Here is a 19,740-nt window from a genome sequence, read left to right as displayed (position 1 = left end):
AGTTGCGTTGTCGTCCTGGAGTCTTCAACTGCATACTGGTGGGTTTCTAACACGAAAGCTTTTTCGGACCTATTCCCTGGTACCCTCAAGTATTTACTTCGCACGTTATTTCAGTTCCTTATCGTCTCCTTCATTACAGTGAGTTGATATATTCATGACGTGCTCACTATGCTATTTTTGGTCCAAAACTTAACGCCAATTACGGCCTTTGACATACAAACCAAGAGGTCTCTTGAAAATGACCTGAAAAGGTGGAAACCGGTGGAATTTTTTAAATAACAAATACTGTGTGAAATACAGCAAAGTGAACTTTTTAATTTGTTTGATTTTGTATTCCACAAAAAGAACTCGCAAACCATTGGTTTCTTTGCTATATAATGTGAGAATTTGTAACATATTCTAAATGTGTTTGGTAGTTGCCAGTACAGAGCCCATGGAAGATGAAGGCTTGTTATGCAATATCGGTTACCAAACCGTCAATTTGGTGATTCAAGTACGGATCCCGGTCGAAACAGGGGGATTTTTCACCGCGGAATCCATGTCCGCCGTGTGTTACTTGGCTCTCTTGCGTGTGGCCAAGTTCGTAGGCGTGTGCAAATCAGCATTGGTTTATGTGATCATGTGCAGAGTAATTTGTTTATTTAATGTTTTTTTTTAAACTGTGAGGCTTTTATTAGCTATTGTTTTCTTGAACTCATTAACTTGCAATACCATTTGCCGGTGTAAAATTTAATTTAAAGTATACACAAGAAGACTAATGTAATGCGGTTTTGTAAAGCATCGCGAGCGAGGAATGCAAGAGTCAAGATGTGGTGGGGAAAAACTTGAGCAGGTAGAGTAATTCAACTATTTGGGCAGCACATAGAGGAAAACAGACGCAGTAGCAAGGACATCAGGAAGCGAATTGCACTAGCAAAGGAGGCGTTCATGAACAGGAAGGAGCTTCTTAGAGGATGGTTATGTAAGAGTATAAAGAAAAGGTTAGTGAAGAGTTTGGTCTGGAGTGTAGCGCTCTACGGTGCGGAAACATGGACATTGAGGAAAGACGACGAGAGAAGATGGGAGGCATTCGAGATATGGGTATGGAGAAGAATGGAGAGGGTGAAATGGACGGAAATAAAAAGGAACGACGAATTGCTGGATATGGTTGGCGAGGAGAGGCAGCTTTTAGATGAGATACATAGGAGACAGAAGGTATGGATGGAGCGAGTACTTAACTGGGAGGGGCTGTTGAAAATAGTGTTAGAGGGTAGAATGTTTGGGAAACGAGGGAGGGGAAGGAAAATAATAGGATTTTTAGATAGATTGAAAGGGAGTGGGCCTTACAGTGAATTGAAGAAGGCAGCGCTGGAAGGAAAGGGAGCCTCCCAGATCACTTCTTTAGTATTCCATGGAAACCTACCTTAATCGGTAGAATACTATAATAATAATAATTCTGCTTGGGCGTGAACGCTTAGTTGAGTGTAATAATTCCCCAAGGCCATACCCTTCAATGGGCAAAGAATGTGAATGATTACAGAGAAGGATTGGGCAGGAAAAAGCGAAGAAGTGATTGAAATACGAAGAAGAGAAGGTCACGAAATAGAGCGTATATCCTATTGTTTTTGTGCGGTCACTTTTCTTAATTCCCGCTTATTTCCCATGTTGTTTCAAAGGATATTTGTTTTCCCTCCTCTACCTTTCATCTCGGCGTCTTGAGGCCAATCTCCTCTTCCCGCAGTAGTTTGCGTTCCCGTCTCTCGTGGTCTGACCCCCAAGGGTTCCGCACAGAGGCCCCAAGGTTTAGCTCGCAACCCCTACGGAACATTCCCTTATCCCTCTACCTGCCTCCTAGTTTCCTTGTGGTTTACGGTCGTCCAGGTCACACCACTGGATGCTCTGATTGCGCGAGCATAATTGCTTCATGACTACTCTGCGATCCGAAACCCATTGATGAGGGTTTCGGCTCGTGCCAAGGTCCTTAGATTAAGCCGTTGGGGGGTCGTGTGTCGAATCTGAGCAGTGCCCAGCGAGCGTTGTGAATTATTCATCTCTCCCCGGTGCCCAATCGCAGTCCTAAGGGCTTCAACCCTTTACGTGAAGGGATCGAAATCTTAAGCGCTGATCGGACCTTGCGTACTGACCCGAATTTCCTAATTTAGCCAAGAATTTAGAAAAAGGTAGTATAAGACGATATTTTTTTCGGTGTAATGTTGCTTCTACCATTACTTAAACCACATGAACGACACTATTATTCCGATAGTTCTTTTATAATCAGCATTGCACTCCACATGAAAGTAACTAATTTAAGTTTTTGTTATTTATATATAGTATCACATAAATTGATTAATAAAACGTGTCTTGCCGGTTTATAAGAAGAAATGCATTATTTTCCTCAAAGCAAACCTAAATTTCCAACGGAAAGTCATTTTTTCTCTGCATACTTTTAGATCTAAGCCACTTTCTTAATAACGCTATTCATATTTCAAGTTAGGAGTAATTGAACATTTTAAATGGAAGAGTCGCAATAGTTGTCGTCCCCTCACTAAGTTCTTGAAGCTATCTACGTTGGTGGACTTGCTGATATGTTTAATTACTGTGTGCTACCGCGCTCCTTGCGAAGGAGGAACTGCACCAGCGTAATTAACTCTTATTGCTGTCTACTATTATTTTTTTGCTTCTTTTGGCATTTGTATTTTTTGATGCTGTGTCGTCTGGAATGATGCTTGGGACCTTTTCGTCAGGTCCCAAGTGAGGGTAACTCCCTTAACGTGGGCAAAGCCCTGCAATCATCTTGAAGCGACTGTAAAAAGGAGCCGAAAAATCAAATTCTCTGAGGAAATCATCGGTGCAAAGCTTCTGTTATAAAAAGTACCTATTTTTTCAGCGATTTGGCACCACGGGTTGTGTTTTTGCTAAGGTTTACGTTCCTCTTAATCTGTCTTTTAAGAGGAAAAGCATTCGAAGCCAAAGGTATTTAATGAATTGCTTTATGCCCTCAGGTGAAGTGAAAGCGAAATGTTTGGAGAGGCGTCGTTCCACGATTTATAAACCTTTTTCTTCTTAAATATATTTGCCCCTCGGTAATATTCCTGTCAGTTTAAATTTCCGGTCCCTCGGTTTATTTAAGAACATAAAGTTTTTTCCCATGCAGTGCCAACATTTAAGGTAAGTAGTGAGAGATATACCATCATAAAGTTCAAAGGTGTTTTTATTCATACAACGTTTTCATTCCGTAATAATCGCACTTTTGTTTGTACATTTATTTTAGTATTTTAATATTCTTTGAACACATCTACCTCCACGTCGAGTTTTATTTGGAGTTGAGTTTTTTTCCCCTCCGCAAATTCTGCCCTTGTAAAGGTTAAAGGGAAACGGGATTTTAAATTGCTTCCAGACCCGAGAGATTTTGAGAGTATGTTTTTGAGGATGGATTTACGGGGCTCGCAAGACGGAGAGTTGACTCTGGTAGAGAATGCTTGCTAAAAGTGCTTCGGTCGTTAACTACGAACTGTAAAAACAAAGAAAATGTTGATGCCTCTAGGTCAAACGCAACCTCTGATGTTGCATCGGTCGGTCACTCAAGATATTTAGCTTGTTTTTCCCTTTACGTGAGTTGTACAGTGTTGCATGAATTTCGATGATTTTTTTGTCTCCCTTGAGCGTTATAGTTAATATTTTTGTTTCGTTGCTAAGTCCTGGTGGAAAGATTTTCCGGGGTCAGTGTATGTAGATTAGTTGAAAGGATCGTTTTATTGCCACAGAAATACTTCGCTACGAATCTGAGTCGTTCAAATCAATATTAGTTCGTTTTTTTTGTGCACAGGTAGCCATCTTTTGCTTGTTGGTTTTCTAATTTGAACCTTTTTGGGCAACCCTATCAGGAATACTCGGTTAAAAATATTTAGCGATTCTGCTATATTTTATTGATATCAGGCTCGCGAGCTCATCAAGTAAATAGAAATTCTAAATGAGGAGATTTCAATTATATTGATTGCAAAAGAGTTTCAGATAATTATGGAAATATTTTATGCTATGCCGCTACATTGTTTTATCATCATCAGTGGTCAACAATCCTAAGATTGGTTTTACGCAGCTCTCCACTCAATTCTCCTATTAGCAAATCTTTTCACACCTACGTATTTCTCCTCTTTCACATCCTTCTTTACTAATTCTTTGTATTTTGTTCGAGGTCTTCCTTTTCCGTTCTTTCCATCCGCTTGTCCATCGACGATTGTCTTTATCAGGCTATCATATCTCATGATGTGGCCTATGAGATTGTTCCGTCTTCTTATTAAGGTTTTCACGAGGGTTCTCTTCTCTCCTACTCTTTTTAGGACTTCCTCGATACTAACTCGGTCGATCCATTTGTTTTCAATGGTCCTATATTATAATAAATATTATTTTGTCCGAAAACAAGGTTTGTTATAAAGCTCTCATTTCTATTTAATTGTGTGTGAGAGGTTAATTTCCCTTCATTCTGGCGGATAATACTTAAAACCGGTGATGTTAATGTTTTACTTCATCGTGTTTAAACTCATCTCATTTAAGCTCATTTGAGAGCTAATACTATTAAACGTATTATATTTCTTAACAAATAACGTTTGTTTCGTTTCGAACCGTATCGAACTATTGTTACAACATTATCGCTGACTCACACATGTTATAAAATTGATACAATCCCTAAAGGGATGGTAAACAAAAACAATTTTTTCACAAATTCTTATTGTATTTTTAATGCTCATTCTGTAAATAAATGTGAATCAGACAAAAATTACGGAATAAATCACCATACATTCTAGTTGCATTAAAAAAATACTTTCCATGACAATTTTTGGTAGTTTATAATGGGAAAATCGGATAATTCAAATCACCATTAATTTCACCTCTAAATTATTAACCTTTTGGTATTCTTTTGTCTCTCAAGTTTTATCTAATTTGCCTCTCTTTTTTTATTTTTTCGCAGGTAAGCACAAAGCAGGGAATACTAGTCACAGCAGTGATATGGACAAATACCTTCGTGGAATTGAGTGGAATTTGGCCGCCGGAAATTCCGCATCACAGACTAAGAGCATTGCAGTGTCCTGGTGAGGAATTTCATAGGTTTCGCAAGGTCTGTCCTTCATCCTTCATTTTGAGTATTTGTGTGCGAAACCAGATGATTGTCACAAGCATGCGAGTGAACTGCGGGGTATTGAAAATGAGTTCTTATTTCCTCGTGGGTAGGTAACCCTAGGATTTACATCCTGGAACATTTCGTAGTAAAACCATTCTTGCAGGATTATAATTATTGATTTTGCATTGTTACTTGATATCTCTAAAATTTTTGTTCGGAGATTTCTGTTGAACGGTCTTTGAGTGGCATCAGGTTTCATGCACGTAATTGTCGAAAGTAAATGCTGTTGGGACTTGATGATATATATAAATTACATGTGAGCACTTGGTTTTCCTGCATTAGGTGTTCCATCCGAAACTTTTCAGATGTAAATGTTTAAAAAAAATCACCTTTACAATTCTTTCTTTAAAATCCGACATTAGTAATGAGGAAGTGCTAAGAAGGGTGGGAGAAAAGATAAGCCTACTAAAAAACTTGAGCTGGAGGCGGGACAATTCAGTTGGCCATATTATGAGACATGATGGACTGATGAAAATAGTCGTCAGCAAAAGTGTAAGCGCAGTGGATTAAGCGACAGCCCGGAATAAATTAAGTAGGGCAGCGCATTTTTTTCCACTGGGTTTTATTTTAATACGACACATTTCGTTGTTAGGAACAACATTACCAAGTGTTCGTAAAACAAAAAATTATCACGTGTAAATAAAATCATTTTAATGTTGTTTTTAACAACGAAACGCGTCTTGTTAAAATAGAAACCAGTTGAAATATTGCAATGTCCATATTTACTAATATTAAAAACTTCCACCAAAACGTGCCTCATAATTTACGAAGTATACGTAGGAAAGGTCATAAAGAATGTAAAAAAGAGAAAATACGTCACTATGAAAAGGCGGATAGGAGAACGGAGCGGAGAGCTGCTTCTGACAAATCTTAGGATTGTTGCCTTATGATGATGATGAACGCCGTTTTCGTCGTATTTGGGAACCTTATTATTATTACTGTATTCTACCGATTAAGGTAGGTTTCCATGGAATACTAAAGAAGTAATCTGGGAGCCTCCCTTTCCTTCCACCACGGTCTTTTTCAATTCACTTTAAGACCTTCTCCCTTTCAATCTATCTAAAAACCCTATTCTCTTCTTTCCCCTCCCTCGTTTGCCTAACATTCTACCCTCTAACGCCATTTTCAACATCCTCTCCTCGCTAAGTACTCCCATTCATACATTGTGTCTCCTCCGTATCTCATTTTAAAAACTCCCTCTCCTCTCCCCCACCATGTCCAGCACTTCATCGTTCCTTTTCCTCTGCGTCCATTTCACCTTCTCCATTCCTCTCCATACCCACATCTCGAATGCCTCCAATATTCTCTCGTCCTCCTTCCTTAGTGTCCACGTTTCCGCACCGTGGAGAGTTACACTCTACATCAAACTCTTCACTGACCTTTTCTTTAAAATCTTACATAACGATCCTCTAAGAAGCTCTTTCCTGTTCATGAACGCAAGAGGAACCTCATAACCTTAGTTTTACTGCAATAAGTCGCCTACCCATATCTGTCGCATTGATTACTCTTGGAAGTACAGACCGTATCTTATCTCCGCATCGGAGGCCACAGATGTATGCATCAGGAATAATAAAAAGTGGGACAAGATGGGAGTGTGCGAGAGTTCGACGTGTTTTTCGTCCTCAAGGGATTCTGCTTTGGAGGCACATCCATGGCAGCCATAAACTCATACTTTGAGCCTCTTGTTCCCGGCGGGCCGTAAAATGTCGTCATGGAGAACATTCTGGTCTTGATTTACGGGAATGTCAAGTTTTCGCGGATGCGCCGGAATGTTTTACAGGAAAATGGGAGTGAGTTCGACTCTTCCGCTCGATAAACGAGATACACGCTGGGAAATTTGTTTCTCTAGTCTTAGTGTACTTGTTTTTATCTTGACGTTGGCTTTCGTGAAGCTTTTTTGTCAGTGATTGATGAAGTTCGCTGCCAAGCATTTGCCTATAACGAAACCTCTGGCGTCTCGTGGTACACCGGAGTAAGTGAAGGGCGTTCGTCATCTTATTTCGCCGCTATATCCTTAAACCCAATTTAACCCAATTTTGCCTCTAAGTAACACCAAAAGTGTATACTTTTTCAGCCTTATTCAAGAAAGATTTAGAATACTTTTTCTTTTGTGCTGTAGAGTGTAATGGCGAAATGTGTTGCTGCCACAATACTTGTGATTGAGTAGAATATTTTCTCATTTTTAAAATGAGAAGTCTTGAAATATTATTTCTCCCAGAAGCATCTTTGGGTTAGAAAAGGTTAACTGAAACATTGGGTAAATTCGATCAAGTTCTTGCGTTAAGATTTTTTTCGTCAAGGAAAACTTTTATCGCATAATATTGAAATCGCAATCGTGGCTGGCGTGAAAAGAATCCGGGTGTGTTGTGAGCCTTTAGGTAGTCCTTAAGTCACCAAGATTTAGTTCATACTTTGTGGGTATTCTCCCTTAAATCATTGCACTTAAATAAGCGATGAGGAATTTCTCATTTAGAAACGAAGGCAATTGTACTTTTCCTTAAACATTTAAAAGGAAATGCATTTTATTGTAATATGGAATTCACCCCGTTGAAAATTTCTCAGAAGCGGGAAAGTCATTATTAAAATATATCTTTGGAGTTCGCAGTGTTGCTATTTGAAGTTATGGAAAAAAGTTGCATTACTTAAAATTAAAGATGTCTCAAAAAATTTAAAAAATCATAACTTATTAAAAATTTCTTTGTAGTGAATTCGTGAGTGCAACGGGCTCTGAATTTACTGAGAGTTATCGCTCAAATGACCAAGGTGAATAATGGAGAAGTGGACATTTAACTCGTGGACCGATATCCCTTGTTAATTGAGCGTATTCCATGCCCATTAATTTCCCTATTTCCTAAAATTACGTCCATGTATCATCTTTCCGTTTGATATTCATTGCCTAATCCGCATTTCATGTGTCCATATTTTGAATTTTACAAACTTTAATAAGAAACATAGACTGCATTAAACAGCTTGCGGTCAGATTTTTGCTCCGATTTGAATGATTGCTGCTCTAATTTCTCAAGACGTATTAACAATTTTTGTGAAAAGCTACAGATAGTAAGTACCGTAACACTGTTTAAAAGCTTCTGTTGGCTCTGGAATAATCGTAGGATGTCGAAAGCTGTTAATTTTTTCAAAGGGATAGGTATCATCCCACAGGAACAGCACAACTTCAAAACTGACTATACATATTCTAAATAATCGGTATTCCTTGTTTATAATCCATGTAAAACACTAAAGCAAGCGTCAAATTTCATGGTAATCCCAAAATTGGCGATTTAAGTTAAAGTGATGAAGTTTTCATAGCATTCAGCTTTGGGCTTATTTTCCAGCAGCTATTAAAAGTTAAAAGAAGAGCTTAAACTTTCATGTAATGGCTCCTGCATCACATAAATAACGAAAATGACGGCCGAGTTTAATAATGCCCGCAAGACTTGCTCTCGAGGTAAAATTTATGGTGGCCCAGATTATTCAGTTGATACCTGTGGCTCACGTTGAGATTATATTGAGGCCGTTGTACTCTGGCACAATACGCTAATCGGACAATTTAGTCTCTGTGATGACATAATGAAATGAAAATTTAGCCGTTGGCGATGTCATTAAAGTTACACCGAAGGAAAGGCGCAAGGGGCTAAATCATTGTTTGCTTTTAGATACGCTACTGCGTATATCGTAATTATTAATGCGAGTTTTAAAATAGGCCGCAGACGACTGCAGTGATTAGTAAAATGTGTTTTCCCATCTCATTTGTGCTCACGCGTTTTAATTGCTGCGCAGGAAACTCGACTATTGCTCGATTTCCCGGTAGAACGCGTCGAAATTTGTCGGATCAACACGTTTTGATGATGCACGGTGAATCGCGGAGAATAATTAGATGTCTGGGTCGTGTAAATATCCTTTCGAGTCACGGTCAAAAATTGTTGCTTTGACCTCGTCAGCTTTTAATTCTTTAACAAAATAGTCGATTCTTTATTTTATTTATGAACCCTATTATATCCATCTCCGTACTCAACATGCTTCACTCTAATAGGATTTTCAGTGTTCTCTTCTTTCTTTTTACAGAATTCGTCCTATCTTCCGTATCACCTCAAGCAGTTTTTTCTCGTTTCTCAATAAGTTCCAAACTTCATCGTTTCTTTTTCTCCTGTGGGTTTCTCTTTCTCCATACCCTAATCTACAAAGCATCCACCCCATTCTCTCTCTGATCCAGTAAAATGCTACACTACATTTCAGACTCTTCGCTGGTATTTTGTTTACTCTCTTAAACATCGTTCCTCCAATCTACTCAATTATTATTATACACTCTAACATAATCGCATACTTTGGGATACGCTATTCTCTTCCTGATTTTCCCAAGGCAGTGTCAATTTTCCACTAATGCCCTCCCCGAATAGTTATATTGTTCTACCTGCTTGAGTTTATAACCACGACTTTTTTGTGTGAGCCTTAAACTCCTTGATGTCGAACTTTTCAGAAAATTTAGTAAGGAATCGAAGTAAAGATATTGAATATAGTCTCTAAACTTTGGATGCTTTTTTTAAATTTCTTTATGGTCCATCTTTCTGGATTTCCATTGTCTTGCATGTGAGGATAAAGCGGAAACTGAAAAATTGGTCAAGATATAGAGAGGAAACCCTGCGTTAACTTATTTGCTGGTCTTGAAGCTATACAGGTGAATCATTGTTTCTCGGGTGTGCAACCAGTTTAGGTACACCTTCGCCCCACGTTTCGCCCGTCAGTTATTCCTTTATTTTCGAAGCGTTGGCTCAGACTCTGCTTTTGAATTAATTAGTGTCGGAGTGAATAATTAACGAATATTTCGGCGGCTTGCACTACCGTTACCAAGGAATTGAATTTGCATGATAATGTTGGCGTAGGAGTTGATAATTCAGGCTTGTTATTTAGAGGAAAAAATACACTTTTATTTATCCGTCTACGAATACACCAACTTCTATAATCCATTGTCAGGAGAGAATTTCGATCGCCATTATTCCGTCAGAACATTCATGTTTTGCACTGCCAGGATCGTCCTGTTTTGAAGCAAGCGTGCAACCGCTGTTGGATTGGTACTTTATGCAAGAGAAGTTAGTACGTGCCTGCGCGTCAAGTTTAGTTGGATGCGGGCGTCGCGGTGTAATCAAAAGTTTTCCCTTGCTTATTCCCGAAGGTCATTACGCTCTCGGAGGGTAGTTAACGGGCCGCGGGAGAGGCGTGAATTTTTAGTCGCATGGCTCATTGCCATGGGACTGTGAGGGCATAAAAAATGATTTTAAAAAAGTAGCAGCTTTGGTTTCCGGGCTCTATTAGCCTTTGATATATCGTGAAGTTTGCTAGCCGCATATGGAATGTACCTTTCACTCAAGAGGAGACAAAATGGGAGTTTAATTCACGCGTGTGATGTATTAACTGGCTGACTCACTAATGAACGAAATAACTAACTCATGAAACCCTATCACACCCTCGTAAAAAAACAGGGGTTTCTGCGTAGCACTTCACCCAAAAGGATTTGAATAATGTTTTCGGAGTCTTTTTTTAATTTTGGCATGCCTCCATGGACCACTTTAAAGAAAGTTTTTTTTTCATGATGGATTATTTTTTGTGTGGGAATTAAATTTAAAGCGCTGAAAGATGAGAGTTTGGTGTTCCATTACGCGAAGTTTGGAACTGCCTTTGAGTTTTTCCGCCTTTCATTTTCCTTATGGTACCCCTGGTGATAACTCTCGCTGGCATGCAAAATTTTGCATTCTTACGAGAGTTATCGTGCTTTACCGCAGTATATATTTATGCACACCGAAGGAACTTTCTCCTAATGAAAGTAAATTCATAAACGGAAGTTCCACATTCATTTTACTTATCCTCAAAATGTTTCGACATTATGCTGTCATTGACCTTGATTCATGACAAGCCTTCTCACGCCATGATCTGGTTAATGTAGCCGCTTTGGAAATTTATTGGTTGAATAATTCTTTCTTATTAAAATAATAATCCATCTATTGAACCTTTTATCTGCTGTTTTAATTGGTCTACGGTGTCTCCTGTGCCTCAGCGTGGATTTTACTCGTGGGCATGGTATGTGCAGTAAGCTTCTAAAATTTTATTTGTTTTTGTATCGCATATCTAATTGTTTTTAACGATGGATTGAAACAAAAATAGTTTACGATGAGAAAAAACTACCATGACACATTTAATTAATATATATTTTTGTGGTCTTTTTGTTATGAAGGCGGAAATGTCATTTTCACGAAAACTTAGTCCTGTGGCAAATGCTGCTTTTCTTCAACTATCTCTGCTATCTACCTCCACCAAGCTAATTACTTAGCTCTTTTGAAAACCAGGTGTTTCATTTCTTCAGTAAAAGAGTAACCTTTTGGCCAGAAAACTAGATTTTGAAAGCAGCTCACGGGGCTGACAATAAAACTGAAATGGTCAGTGACTTACTGATTGCTATTGTAAGGCATACATTCCTACTGTATGTAAGACCTACTAATACGATGGACTTGCGTGTGAATGAGAAAATGTACCTATATTGCTTTTGTATTTATTAAAACCAAGAGTGACGTCTCTATTTTTTCTTATCTTAACCCTCGGCATGAACATATGCTATCACATTACTAAATTAAAAGTTACTGCAAATTTTTTTGTGTGTAGTATTTTTGGGGAATTGCCAGTAACTTTTAATGCAATAATATTCTAGAATTACACGAGATTGAGCCGGAAACTACTCCCAGTAGGCTATTCTCTTGAAATTTCTTGGTAATTAGAGTGGACCTTTGTGAATGTGTTCCTTTATTTCAAAATGTAAAAATTTACCTCAGTATTTTTCTAGGTGTAGAATGTTTATATTTAAGATTCAGCCAAATATCGATGAAGATCCACTCTATTTACCCAGACAATATTAAGGCGATAAATTTTCAGGATTGCTATTGTGGCGTAGCATTTATAGAGAGACTTGCTGATTAATCATCTAGAGCCTTGGCAACGGTGGTTATTGACGGAGAGAGGGAATAAAAAAGGAGGGGATTCTGAAAAGTGTGTGTTTGGAGAGACTAATTTAACTGTGTATTTGTGTATTGGGAATAAATGAGTTTAAAGTGTTTCCGGGAAAAGGAATGGTTTTTTACACCCACGCACGTTACACTATTATAAGACGTACACACTGCTACAGATCTACTGATTGTAAGACCTTCTTATTCTATGGGCAAGCAACCTTTTTACGAATAATTCGTCGCGAAAAAAGACGCAATGACGAGCGTCGAATGCTGCATTGGTAATCTGAGACGATGTAAAACTCCTGACCACTCATATAGAAACTAGGTCCCTGTGACGTTACGTAGAAAGCATCGCATGGGCGCCAATCTGGCCTTTTTCAAATGAGGTTAAAATTGACCATTAACATTCGTCTAAACTGGGATTTCTAAAACCAAATAATTTGCACATTATGAATACACAAATGCTGAGTAACAAATCGCAATAAATGCCTTTCGTTTTCTTTTTAAATTTATCTTTTTCCTTTCATAATTAAGTATTTCATAATGCGTCTTCTTAAGCAGCACTTATATAGGCAACGTACTAAAGAGCCGCAGCGCGCTTGTGACCCTCACCTCAATAAGGCAGCAATGGTAGGTCCCTCTGCTTCACACAGGCAGACTTGGCAACGTGGTCGAATTAAAGGGGCAGATATTGTTACGAGCGAGAGGGTTACGCTGAAGAAGATCTTCGCAAGGACGGGAAAAGGGTTCACGTGGGTTGTGGGTGGGTCGAGAGGGAGAGGGGGGGTAGGGCTTAGTAGGGGTAGATACGGTGCGTTCCTCTCACTTCCCATGAGCTGCCGTGCAGAACAGCCGACGACGGCGGCAACGTGGGATGAAGAACAGGTTACGTCGTCTTCTTGTTTATTTGCATAACGTTTGTCTCTTTCACTCTCATAAGGCAGATAAGTGGAGAAATGTATTATCTCCTTTCTTTTCTTTTCCCCGTAAGTTCCCATGCAAATTAGTATCCTCCCCAACTGAATCCCTCTCTCCATATCGCCATGAACCGTCAAGGCGAGCGAAATCTCGGAATGAATTCCCCAAGACTCTACTGAGGAAATTCGCAAATCCCCAGGTGACGACGTTAAAAAAAGGCTACGGTATCACAGATAACGCCTTTAAAATAGGTCTTTAGAGAGAGAGTTCAGAGCGCGAGATTGCGAGGTAGAATTGGATTTTCCGAATTAATGATTGAATTAGTGAGTAGGAGGAGGTAAAGGAAATGACTGCGGGATCGCTTTTAGTCGTGTTTATATAATAGATGCACCCGCACCGGTGGATAATCGAAAGAATAACAGAAGAAAAGCACGGAATTAGCATGAAGACTATTACGTAGACATCAGTTAACGTCTTTAGTCGTGTTTATACAATAAATCTCCCCGCCGGTAGATAATCGAAATTATAGCAGAGGGAAGCTCGGAATTAGAATGAAGTCTATTATTTAAATATCAGTTAAAATTTTTAGAGCAATTTCTGAATTAGAGGTATATATTTATTATGTTCGCCCACTAATAAAAGCGAGTAAATAAGTCATTAATACAATGTTTAACAAGACAATATTTATGTAACCAAGGAGTATTTTCTATATTTCCACTGATATTCTAGCAAACAGACACAGTATAGTCCCATGGTTTGAAGTTAGACCTAAAATTTGGACCGATATCTGAGGGTTCAAAGAACTTTGGATACTTCATTAAGACATTCGCTTTAATAAAAAAGAACACCCATTAAAAATATTCAAACGGTAAGGAGTTAATGCAGTTTACTTTTCTTTTTCTAGTCTAAGAATGGTAATATGATAATTCATAGCGCATGGAGGATAAAATATTATAAAAAAGTAAGGCTTTAAAAATGGATAAGAAATTTTGAAATCGCCCTCTGTTGTACCGTTGGTAAAATTTTGCGAGATGCATTTGGCCGATTTTACAATTATAAGTATGTCTTAGGAGACATACCGCCATAAATCACAAGCTTAACTTTTCTTAGGCATCAGTTTTCCGTCCTGAGCCTGTTCCTATGAGGAAGGTGCACCTCAATTTTCGTTTACAAACTGGAAACAAAATTCATTATTTTGAATGGATATCTATGTAACATATGAATTTTCCTGTGCAAGTAAAACTTCCTTTTATGTTTAAGAGGGTGGCGATGGAATGTTTAAATCCGTCATAGAAGGAGGAATGTTGGGTAGTTAGGGGTGCACAAGATTAGGATTTACTGATATAATGAAAGGAAGTTATCCTAATGAGGAACTTGCATGGGTCGTAGATTGCTCTAAAAACTATTTTGAATAAGTCAAATGGATACATTAGCTCGCAAAAATACCTTCAGTTTCTCCATTCAACATCAAAAGAAATAAAAAAATTGCATTTAAAATCGAGAAAAATTTCTCTGAGCCGACCACTGCGCGAAGACACCCGAGCGTTGCCGAGGCCAGGCGTGACGTCATAGGTGCCTAAACAACCGTAGGGAGTAGGGAAATACGCTGAGCGCATGGTGTAAAATTTGTTTTGAGGGAGTATTTAGCCGCTCATCGTCACTTTATTTTGTTCTGTTATTCTTGGGAAAGTTTTCCTATTGCTATTGTGCCTAGATTATTACTTGGGATATTAATAATGCGGCATCGGGATGATGAAGTACAAGCGTTTCACTTCGTGTGTTTTGGTTATCAGAAAAATGGATGATAACGTTGCCACTCGTTCGAATAGTACACCTGAAATTCATCTACGTCTACATAATACCCCGCAAGCCGCCTAAAAGGCGTGTGGCATGGGGTGTTAGGACACCAGCCTTTTTTTAGGACACCAAAAATTGATGCCACGACCCTCATGGAATTTGTTAAGACAAATTATTGCTATACGTCGGCGGCAAATCGAGTTGTAAAAGAAACTTGTAATACTGGAGGATAACGATCGTAAGCTGTGCTGTTGACATTAGAGTAAGCTGTGCTGTTGAATTTGGCAACGCCGGATTAACGGAGAAGGTAGTCCTATCCGCCCTACGGTACGAATTCACAGCAAAACAGTCTGCACACAATCCACATGTGAGATCGCGAATCGGTTCCGCTGCCAACACACACACAAGCTACAACCTATTTCAATAATAAAGGTAAATCCATAAACAATATACTAGCATATACCATAATAATATAGTGGGAAATAGGCAAATACTATTATCAAAAACTGGATGTCACTATCACATTCTTATATTCATCACGTACAACTTACAATAACAGAACTCGTTATGATGAATACAACTATTTATTCACTGATTTAAACCCTTAAATTATCCCACACAAGTGACATTTCTCACTACTATTCGTTGAAATAATGGAATAACAAACTTCACACACAGTTTTTATTTCAATAGCGTGATCGTGAAATGTCATATCTACGGTGAACAACGGAGATTAGCACGCCACTGACAATTTTTACACTACTGTTAGACATTTATCGATAGCGTAGTAGCACTTTTTACAATTCAATCACGATGGAACACTGATAACTCATGGCCGATATTTTTCAACCTTGTCAAACTTTGTGCATTACAACCACTGGCACTGTGATTATTAGCAGTAGCTTAACGGGAGATGTCACGTTGAAAATAACACTATTTTGGCACAAAAATGTTCCTAGATGTCTCCAATCAGCGAGCAAAATTTGCATTGACTGGAATTCACCTCATAATACAAGCACAGACAGTCCTAAACGACGAATTCTCCGGTACCTACGAATAAACGGATGAAGTTATTGTATATAAAAGCTAAGCGGACATTAGTAAACATCAAAATCGTTCTAATTACATACTTAAATGAATGATATGCCGTCGATAACATCAACTTACAATTAACGTATCCCCTTTCCAATGGCCGTGGCTCAGACTCCAACAACGATGTTATTTAGGTATTATCAAATTTTTGGTTTAACTGCTCCAGTTTTATATTTTATGCCCTTACTCAGATATTAATATTATAAATAATGCAAAATACGAGGGCTTCCAAACCTCTATCGTCGGATATTTATCATTAAATATAAAATATTCAACACGTCTAACAAACGAAGCTCTCACAACTGCTGGCAACCATTACATACAATCACAACAATAGCTTCGCGTGGTGTTTAGGCACCTTTGACGTCATCGAGGCTTCGTCGGCAGTGGCTTGGGGGGTGAGGGAGTTTTTCCCGCGCTTTAAAATTCGTAATATTTATCATTAAATATCTCGCGAAGGAAAACTCAGATTTACATGCGGTTTTCTTTGTTGTATTCAGAAAATAATTTTCTGTCCGCCTATGAAATAAAAAAAATTCATGCAAGTTCCCCATTTAAAATAAAAAAAGTGGAGTCCAATCTGGACGGGGAAACAGAATAATTAATTCGCAAAATGCTCCAAGAAAAACTATGTCAACCAATATAATATTTTCTTAATATTAATAGTAGTAATAATTTTAGACACGTTTTCTTTGCGAAAATTCGAAAGAATTAAAATCTGAATGAATTGACCGGTAAAATGCTTAAAGGTTAATGATATAGTTCTTGCGATATTTGCATACACCCGTTGACGCAGGGTCTTTTCGAGCCTGGCTACTATTGCGTAACTCTATTGGGATTTCTGCGGAACACTGCCTGTTAAAGTTTTCTCGTCTCGATTCCCCGCGTCTCAAAAACGTCGCGACTGGGGAAAAATCTAATTGAGTAAAGTTGCGGGAAAGGCTCGGCGATCGCGGACGGAAAGGTCGAGTTCACGAGAAAAGAATCGCACGTGAGAGTGCTCGCGCGGACGAAATTAATAACGAAAAGACGAGGGACATTTCCCGTGGGATGTGTTTTGCGGAGAAGTCGTAATGCAAAAATAAATATCGCCAGGTATTCTTTTTCCATTCCATCCCTGCTCCGACTGGTCTCTCTGGTTGTTTTCATCGCCGTAGGCGGCTTCGCGGCGCTGTTGCTTGTTAGCGGGAGGAGAAAAAAAGGTGACGGATTTACCAAAGGATTTGCCGGACGCCGGTCTTTGTATCCAGATAACTATCTGTCGGTGCCGACACACTCGTCGAGCGTGAGAAAATTTTAACTCTCAACCTTTTTGTGTGTAACATTTTTTTTAAGCATATTAGAGAAAAACGCGTGAGGATGTTGAGGTGGAAAAAAAACTTAAAGCTGGAATGAAAGAAGCATTAAGGCCATTCAATTTGCTGGCGATCGAAGATTTATAGGGCGGAGAGGTTGGTCGGTACTAGTTTTGGAAAAATTGATTTCGATGATAGTCGAAATCGATAGCCTAAAATCGAAATCGAAAATTTTAAATCGAAATCGAAAATATAGAATCTTAACCCTTAGCTACACGCGCCTGCGAGGATAGCACTAGTGTACCCCTGCGGCTTTTTTGCTGCACTTTAAAATTTTTAGTTTTCCTAAATATACATTAAAATTTTAGGGTATTTTAACTCATTTGGATAAATTCAAATATTAAAAGCACTTTAAATATTTTTCTCTTTCATGTAAACGAAAATAAAGCATATCAATATGCTAATTTCTTGATAAATATTTTGAATAATTCTTCTTGAGGAATTGCAGACGATAATGTTCTTGGTGGAGGAAAAAGTACAGAAATAGAATACCAAAGTGTGCCACCAGTGATCCATGTACAGTAAACGCGCTATTTTGAATTTTCGAAAAATGCGGCAGAATCCCCGCTTTACGTGTAACTAAGGGTTGAATGAAATTTATAATCGAAAATTGAGTTTTAAATGCCAAAGGTCAATGAGATCTATACTGAGCCTTAATCTTCAAGTTTTGATCCAAACTCGATTTTTCAACTTCGATCTAGATCATTTCGTTTGATCTCAACAGCGTTTCTACCGGCCTATGAAAACGTCATCCATTTTATGTGAAAGACTTTTCTCTAGGGCGGTAAATCAAATAGCAAGCCCTCCATCATTAAGAAAACATCGCAATCAGTTGATCTTTTTTTCAAAATTTCAGTGGAGACGAGTTATTCCTAGCGATGACCCCAAAACTTTAATGTGCGGGCATTTGTAAAATTTAACTACCAATTATTCACGCATGTATCTTAAGTACATTTTTTCTGCATCTCAAGTGTGTATGTAGTGTGAATGTATAATAAATGTTCTTTTATACTCACTGTATTTTTTAAAGAACTATCGTTTTTTATATTAATTGATGATTCGGTTCATATTTCGATTTTTGTTGAAATGTCGAATTTTTTTCTGCTGTTAAAAATCGATCGCGCGTAAAGGCTTTGTAGGCATTAAAATATTGTGGAAAAGTACTATAATCTTTTATTTAAATACCTCATAAAATAAATACATTTTCCCCCGAGGGAAATTTGCATTAGTTATTAAAATAACTTGCAGCTAGGTATTTTCGGATAAGGATGGGTTAGTTATGAAATTCTATCATACCTCTGGTATGATAGAATTCTTTGATGATCTTTCCTCTAGATTCCTCTTACCTCTGGTATGATAGAATTGTTTCTGTGTGGTTTCTGTGTGGTATGTCAGGTATCCTGACACCTCATCCCAACGTTATATTCTATTTTTATAATCTATTTCTGTAGAAACCATTTCTCTCCAAGTGGTACTGTGATTACATAAGGTATTAATTATTTTTTTTGTTAATGTGATAGTTTATTTGACCGATCTCCCTACATGCCCGTTCCATCTCCGGAAATTGTCTAGGAAGCATCGGGAGCCCAGGGAGAAGGTAGTTACCTTAATTCATTTTTACTCAGTCTTGCTCTACCTAGTTTGGTTGATGCAGGGGATGTAAGTTCCTCCACCCTTTCTGCTTACCATTACCCACTATCCATAAATCATTATCAGCATAGCCTCCTTTCATAATTTGCTAGAAGTCATGAGGGCGCTCAGAATACGGGGAGCGATTATAAATGTCCAAATATCGAGAACGAACGGCAGCGCGGATGCCCCCGATACACGAAGCTTCTGGTAGCTCATTTATCCAACCTCTCTCTCTCTCCTTCGCTTTAAAAAGCAGCCTTAAGTAATTGGAAAAACTCAGGGAAATGGGAAGAAGAACCCATGAAAGGTGCGTGGAAAGCAGGCCAATGCCTAACCACGCATGTTACTCTTTACCCATGAATATGGAGCGCTAATGGTATATCGTGGCGTTCGTTCATTCTCGTAGGTTCGGTGAACCTTTAATATTTTATCCCCCGTCTACCGAACGTGCATGGCCCGGGCCTCTGACTGAATCCGGAACTTTCGATATATTATCGTGGTCCCTTTGTGAATGGTCCCTCACACTTTTTCATACTACTCTCATAACGCTCTTTTTGTTGAAAAGAAAGTCGTGTTTGTTATTAATATCGCAGATTATGCAGCGGTATTGCATGATGAAGTAGATTATGCAGCATGGCACTCCCTGGCAATATGAATAGAACCTATTTAAATCGGCCTTGTTTTCAAAGTAGCTCCTTTTTCAGCCATTTCAGCCAATTTTGGTGCCATTTTCAAGGTTTTTGACCTAAGTTGCTGCATCAAGAATTTATATAAATTTTAAAAATTGAATTTTCCATTTTAA

The sequence above is a fragment of the Ischnura elegans genome, chromosome 2 (genome assembly GCF_921293095.1).
Source record: "Ischnura elegans chromosome 2, ioIscEleg1.1, whole genome shotgun sequence".
NCBI classification, from domain to species: Eukaryota; Metazoa; Arthropoda; class Insecta; order Odonata; family Coenagrionidae; genus Ischnura; species Ischnura elegans.
The sequence above is the reverse complement of the archived record's forward strand: the minus strand, read 5'-3'. Positions refer to the sequence as shown.